Source organism: Plecotus auritus (assembly GCF_963455305.1).
Source record: "Plecotus auritus genome assembly, chromosome: 1".
Lineage (NCBI taxonomy): Eukaryota > Metazoa > Chordata > Mammalia > Chiroptera > Vespertilionidae > Plecotus > Plecotus auritus.
The window spans coordinates 160,666,453-160,674,313 of NC_137770.1; the positions used below are offsets into that span (position 1 = coordinate 160,666,453).

Below are 7,861 nucleotides of genomic sequence, written 5' to 3' on the forward strand. Positions count from 1 at the left end.
GATGTTAATCTTGGCAAACTGCTTAGTCTTGTGGATTTTGTAGATGGTTCCAAATGACTGAACTGCATTCAAATTTATGAGTAAAAGGAAAAATCGCATTAGTTGGTTGCATGAACTTTGAAGGGCAGATGCACAAACTCTGCACACTTTTTTTAACTATGCATTTGAGTACAGACTAATTTTTAAAATATGCAAAACTGGAGGGTTAAACAGATGTGGCCCAAGCCGTTTCGGATCAGAAAAAGTCACACTGTTCTCTTTCAAGTTGGCTGCCCCTCCCCCATATGTACAGACAATAGTAGGGTGTGTGGAATGTCCTCAGTGGCAAACATTTCCCAGATTTTATTTCTGAATATGTAGACTTTTAATAACTGATTTTATCACCAGATTAAATCTTGCAGTTACAAAGTACTTCAAATTACTGAAAGGATGTTATTGTTTAAAAAAAGAAAAAGCTCATTCTTACATAAATAATATCTGACACTTCATTGGGACACTACTATTCAAAAGGCCCAGGCCGCTGTGGAATCTGTGTGGAAGGGGAGGCCTCTGGAAGGGGACACAAAGACAGTGTGAGTTTGGCCATTATTGGCAATGCTCATAGCTGCCAGCCAGACTCCAAAGAGGGAGCCCAACTTTTTTTTTTTTTTCTTTCCCTGGGACACTCTACTTGAGTTTTTGTTCAAGCAGTCAACACAATAGACTTTGAAAAAAGAAGAGCAATTAATTAACATAAGGATGTTACTGTATTCTTTGGACTGTATGTCATCAGTGTGGTTAATAAATTCTGACAGTCTCACACAACAGAAATAGGCTCCATCATTTGCTTTGCAGTGATAGGAAAGAAGATAACTGACTCTCCATCGGGCTTTTTGTTTTGTTGGACAGCATACTACTGATAAACTATAAATGATACTGTTTTATATTATAAAAATACTAGCTTTTTCATTCATTGTGCTTATAATTTTTCTCTTCTTAGTCAAAGTTAGGCTTAGAAAGTGATTAAAGGCAATTTTATTACAGCAGCATGTACTTATTTTATTCTAGGAGAATAAAATGCATAAAGAGAAATAGCATTTATTTTTGTTTGTAATCTATAGAATTGAGTTCTTTTGCTGATACACCCAAATGGCTCTCTGGCATCTACTTTTTCTCTAGCACATGATCCCCTAACTTTAATTTCTTTTTTCTTAAGGGGCTCATTTGGATCAACCCATGAGAATGTTGTCCATTGTCTAATAAGCAATGAGAGAAAGATCTGTGGTTACATGTCAACTTGTGCTGGTCTACAGATGAAGAGGTGAAGAGAGTAGTAAAGAAGTCAGCGGCAATCCATCTGTGTGAAGGTCAAACCGGCTTCATTGTACACCTTGAAGGCTTTCTCAATGGCATTGACATAGGCAGCTGTTCTCAGGTCCAATCCCAGATTATTTTCATGGCTGTGTGCATGATTTCCCTGGCGCCAGAGCTCCATGGTGTAGGCTGAGCCAGAGTGCACAATGTCTTTCTCAGATGCCCCCGATATCCTGTCTTGGAACTCTGATGTGGGTACTACAGGAATAGTTCCACCATGCTTTCCAAATTTCCTTTTCAAACTCTCCTGAACCAACATGAGCAAGTGGTAGTTAGAATCCCTTTCATATATGAAGGTCAAACGGACATAGCTGACATGATTTTGTTTCTTCAGCCACTCAAAGTAAGATACAGTAAGCGCCCCCTCTACCCCAGCATTCAGGTAGAGATCTGGAATAACCATGATGTTCTTATCCAGGAAAATCGTATTGGCTTCTAGAGTTGTTGGCCCATTGGCACCTTCAGCGATGATATTGGCTTTGATTCTTGGTGCCCTGGACTTGGTCAGCTGCTTCTCACTGGCAGCAGGGATCAGTATGTCACAGTTGGACTCTAAGATGCTCCCTTCGTAAAGCTCTGCCTTAGGGAAATCCACGATTGATCCATGCTGCATTTTGAAGTCTTCCAGTTCCTTTGGGTCAATACCATCTGGATTCCAGAGACTCCCATCAGATTCACCAACGCCAACACATTTAGCACCAAAGTGATGCAAATTCCCCATAGAGTGAAGGCCCACATTACCAAATCCCTAACCAACAAATGTTTTTTCTCCAAGCCCTGGTGTCATTTCTAAAATGCTCATGTAAGAAGCTTCATTGATGAACTTTTTGATTCCATGGAAAACTCCCCAGCCAGTAGCAGAAATCCATCCCTGGACTGACGGGCTTGCCAGTGACACAGGCATGGGCATTAGTATCCTAGTGCCCGATGGTGTGAGCACAGGTGTCCGCAATCCAGGACATCTCTCGCTCTCCGGGTTCATGTGTGGGGCAGGCACGCCAATGCCCAGACCAATAAAGCCCTTCTTTGCCAGTTCCATGGTAAACCTCCTTGTGATCTTTCCCAACTCATCATCGGTATAGTTCTTGGGGTTGATCATAACACCAGCTTTGGCACCCTTAAACGGCACATGAACCACTGCACACTTATATGTAGTCAGAGAAGCCAAAGCTTTCACTTCATCTCCACTCACATCAGTGCTGCAACGAATACCTCCCTCCCTGGCAGGGCGTGCGGGGCTGGCGGGGCTGGACCTGGTAGCCCTCGGTGACCTCCCAGGAGCCATCATGGAGCCAGGTGGGGAAGGACAGGCACAGCACATGGTTGCAGGACTTGATCCGCAGGATGCCACGCACCCACTTGTGCTTCTGCTCCTCCCTGTCCTGGGTCTTGAGGTCCTCCACCAGCTTGTCCTCCACGATGCTGGCACGCGGTGGAAGAAGCTCTCCACCATCCTGAGAAGTCGGGTTGTCCTGGCTGTCAGCTGCTGCCTGGCTGTAGTGTCACCAGGAAGGTGGTGGGAGCCCCTGCTGCAGGGTGGCGGCTGCGGGCTGCCTGAGGGCCAGGCCGGCCCAGCAGCACAGCCCGGTCAGCTGCAACAGAGCCCAGGGCTGCAGCCTGATGCCTTGCCTAGGCAGTGGGACATGGCGGGAGCTGAGGAGAAGTTCCTTGGGAGGCTGGGGACCATGGGAGGGAGGGATGGCCCTGCAAGGGCCTCCCTTTTAAGCCACAGCTTCCTGCCCTCAGGAGCGGTACCCTCCCTGGGCACTCGCTGCCTACCCAGGAACAAGGACTTCGGGCTTCTGCCAACCTTTCCTGTGAATGGCAGGGCTGGGGCCCTGGCATTCCTAGAGCCTTGCCTCCTCTTCCTCCATGGTCTCCCAGGCCTCCCTGGTGAAGGCGCATGCAGGCCAGGCTGCAGGAGCACAGATTTTTATTTGTTTCCCTCTTCAACATTTTTGACACTGTGCTAATAGTTATATTCAGTATTGAAAGCTTTTTAGGAAATTTTGACAGTATTTTTGTATAAAACATTTTTTTAAAAAAAAAACACTTGTTAACTTATTCTATTTTAATTTGCCCAATTCTATAAAAAGTTAAGAAATTAAAAAAAAAAAAAAGAAAAGAAAACGACAAGTCTCACTTCATGGCCCAAGTTACTTTGCAAGCCCAATGGGGACCAAGCCCAGTGCCGGGCATGCGCACTTCAGTCTTGTCTGTTGCTGAGCATGCGCCTTGCTGCCAGCATTCTGGGAGGAGAAGGAAGGAGAGGCGGCCGTTTTCCTCCATCACACCCTTTCTTGCTTGTGGAGACTGAACTGGTAGGTCCAGAGAGCAGCCCTCCCAGGACTTTAATTAACATGGGAGAGGGTGAGGAGGAACCCGGGGCTTGGTAGGGGTGGGGTGTGGAGGGGTAAGGGGGTGGGGGGAGGGGGCGGGTTCTGTGACCTCCTGGAGGGGAAGGTCCTTAGGTCAGTGCCTTTCTCCTCTCAGGCATCATGGCCGCCAGGGCCCTGCAAGTCCTCCCGTGACCTGGACGAGGAGGGTGGTGGGCTAATGAGGACAGGGGTCAGTGTAGAGTCTTAGGGGTATTATTTCAGGTGTCTGGGTCCTGTGGGCACCAGGGACAGGAACACAGACTCCAGAGTCCTCCTTGGGGCCCTGAGCAGGGGGTGGGGCAGGTGTGAGATGGTACCTCATTGTTGTTTTGACTTGCATCTCTTGGATGATTAGTGACTTTGAGCATATTTTCATATTCCTCTTGTCCTTCTCTATGTCCACTCTCGATACGTGTCTTTTAGGTCCTTTGCTCATTTTTTGATTGGATTGTTTATCTTCCTTTTGTTAAGTTGTATGATTTTTCTGTAACTTTTGAAGATGAAACTCTTATCGGAAATATCATTGGCAAGATGTTCTCCCATATAGTGGGCTTTCTTGTTGTTTTGTTGATGGTTTCTTTTGCTGTGCAAAAGCTTTTTATTTTGATGTAGTCCCATTTGTTTATTTTCTACTCAATTTCCATTGTCTTAGGAGTTGTATCAGTAAACATATTGTGAGGAGATATGTCTGCTATTTTGCTGCCTATGGATTCTTGTAGGATTTTTTATGACTTCCCGTCTTACATGTAACTCTTCTATGCATTTTGAGTTTGTTTTTGTGTATGGTGTAATTTGGTGATCTAGTTTCATTTTTTTGCATGTGTTTTTCCAATTTTCCCAACTCCATTTATTGAAGAGACTGTTTTGACTCCATTGTATGCTCTTGCCTCCTTGGTCAAATATTAATTGAGCATAGTTTTTGGGTCAATATCTGGGTACTCTATTCTATTCCATTGGTCTCTATGTCTGTTCTTGTGCCAGTACCAGGCAGTTTTTAGAACACTGGCTTTGTAATACAGCTTGATATCTGGTATTGTGATCCCTCTAACTTTGTTCATTCTCAGGATTGCTGCGGTTATTCCAGGGTCCTTTTTTATTCCATATAAATTTTTGGAGTGTTTGTTCTAGGTCTGTGAAATATGCTGGTGGTAATTTTTATGTATTTTTATTGATTTCAGGGAGGAAGGCTAATGGAGGGAGTCATGGAAACATTAATGATGAGAGAGAATCATTGATTGGCTGCATCCTGCACGCCCCCTACTGAGGATTGAGCCCACAACCAGAGCATTTGCCCTTGACCAGAATCAAACCTGGGGCCCTTCATTCTGCATGTTGATGCTCTATCCAAACCAGCTAGGGCTGCCATTGGTATTTTAATGGGGATTGCGTTGAATCTATAGATTGCTTTGGGTAGTATGGACATTTTAATGATGTTGATTCTACCAATCCATGAACAGGGTATGTTCTATCACTTGTTTGTATCTTCCTCTATCTCTTTTTTCAATGTCCCATAGTTTTCTGAATACAGGTCTTTTACCTTCTTAGTTAAGTTTATCCTTAGGTAACTTAATTGTTTTTGTTGCCATGATAAAGGATTTTTTTTTTTTTTTTAGTATCTCTTTCTGTGAGTTCATTAATGGTATATAAAAATGCCATAGATTTCTAGGTGTTAATTTTGAATCCTGCTATGTTACTGAATTCATTTATTAAATCTACTAGTTTTTTGGTGGAGTCTTTAGTGTTTTTTATATGCAAAATCATGTCATCTGTGAATGACAGTTTCACATTTTTTTTACAATTTGGATGCCATTTATTTCTTCTTCTTGTCTGATCGCTATGGCTAGCACTTTCCAGTACTGTGTTGAACAGGAGTGGTGAAAGTGGGCATCCTTGTCTTCTTCTTATTTTTAGAGGTAAGGCCACAGTCTTTTAAATGAATAATGTAATAGCAATATCCTTCATATAAATCTTTCACCAAAGGTTGAAGAAAAGAAGGAACAGAAATGTAGTAAAAGGGAAGTGTCAGGAAACATGTATGATGGTGATCATGATAACACTGACACTGATGGACTGAGTCTGCAAAGTAACAGTGAACAAACTGATAACCAGCAACCAAATGATGAAATTAATTAAAACATAGTCTTCTTAATGAATAATGTAATAGCAAAGCTAAATGATAAAGCCAAATGATAAAAGTAGTGAAAACACAATCTTCTTAATGTGTAAGGTAGTAACAACATCCTTAATATCAAACTTTCATCAAAGGTTGAAGAAAAGAAGGAACAGAAAAGTAGTAACCAGGAAGAGTCAGGAAACATGTTTGATGTGGCTAATGATGACACTGACAGTGTTGGTGTGGGACAGAAAAGCAACAGTGAACAAAGTGATAAGCACCAGTTTCCTATTGTGCATAATGAAGATTCTGATAGGTAAGCCTATAGCAGTATTTAACAGTAGGTAATTATTTTCCTGTAAAACAAATTCCAAGTTGAGCTAATATTCATGATTAACAAATTTTATATTTATGCTAGAGTGAATCTTGCTTTGTAATCAGAAAATGCAAATCAACAAACAATAAGATAACATTTTTTTGAACTTATAATGATAATTATTGTATTTAAAAAAGAAAACCAGTATTTTCCCATTGGAGGAAAAAGCATTCTCGTGCACTACTGTAGATGAAATTGGCACATCTTTTTCAAAGGGTAATTGAGCTTCTTCCAAAATGTCGGGCCTAAACGGGCAGTCGGACATCCCTCTCATAATCCAGGACTTCTGGCTCCCAACCACTTGCCTGCCGGCCTGCCTGATTGGCTCTAACTGCTTCTGCCTGCCAGCATGATCACCCCCTAACCACTCCCTTGCCAGCCTGATCGACGCCTAAATGCTCCCCTGATGACCCAATAGCCCCTAACTGCCCTCCCCTGCTAGCCTGGTTGCCCCTAACTGTCCTCCCCTGCAGGCCTATTCCCACACTACTGCCCTCCCCTGCAGGCCTTGTCCCTCCCAACTGTCCTCCCATGCAGACCTGATCACCCCCAGCTGCCTTCCCCTGCAGACCAGGGTCCCTCCGAAGTGTCTTCCACTGCAGGCCTCATTGCCACCAACTGCCCTCCCATGCAGGTCTGATTGCCCACAACTGCCCTCCCCTGCTGGCCATCTTGTGGCAGCCATCTTGTGTCCACATGGGGGCGGCCATCTTGTGTGTTGGAGTGATTGTCATTTTTCATATTACCTCATTATAATATAGGATAACAGTTCATTTCATGTTGATCACAGCTTTGATTGTGTTTAGCTGCAGATTAACCTTACAAAAAGAAAAAGAGAAGATACGAAAAGCTGATCTGTTACATAAAAGAAATACGACGCAGTTAACTAAAAAAGAAGGGCAGTCCATGAAAGCAGTTGAAATGAACCCCAAAGTTGAAAATACCATAGGAACACAAGTCATGGCCCTGAAGCCTGTAAGAGGGAATGAGGTAAATTTATCTTTGGTAAAAATGTCTTATATCTAACAGTATTTTATGAATAATTGTATCCCTTTGACTTAATGTACAGTATTACATTTAAAACAAACACAAAATGGTATCTCATTCAAAATATGAACTGTGACATTTATGTCTAAAATTAGTAATTTATTACTATCCTTGGCATGTAGTTGATGCTCTGTGTAAGTTTTCTAAATGAAGAAAGGGACCATAAATTGAGTTTAACCATTCACATCAATGTTAATTTTGGCTTTTAAAAAGGTTAACATGCAGGCTAAATTGCCTTGAGACTGTGATGGAATTACTCAAATGTTCATAAACAAATTTTATTTCACAATACTGCATTTTTGCTCTATGACAAAACTAGCTATCACTTCAGTTAAAATTTGAGGTTTGCATGAAGGCAAAAGATGCTTATGCTTTAAAAGGCTGCTTTTTAACAATTTTTAAGGAGCTGTTCTTAAGCTTTGAAATTTTTGTTAATGGTATGAGATAAAAAACTAAACAAAATGTGTCCCTAGTTTGTTGAAGAGCAAAATTACACTCAGAGGCAACTTTCTCAAGAACAGAATGCCAGTATATTACAATAATTATTGTATTTAAAAAATAAAACAAGAACTATGGAATTCTGACCAAACACCC

General features: G+C 42.2%; 1 pseudogene across 1 annotated transcript; it reads right to left on the bottom strand.

Annotated features, from left to right (window-relative positions):
• Window positions 1-1,321: 1,321 nt before the first annotated feature.
• Window positions 1,322-2,806, bottom strand: LOC308241497 (glutamate dehydrogenase 1, mitochondrial-like; annotated as a pseudogene). The gene has a single exon. The product of its transcript is annotated as a glutamate dehydrogenase 1, mitochondrial-like (transcript).
• Between the last annotated feature and the right edge of the window lie 5,055 nt (window positions 2,807-7,861).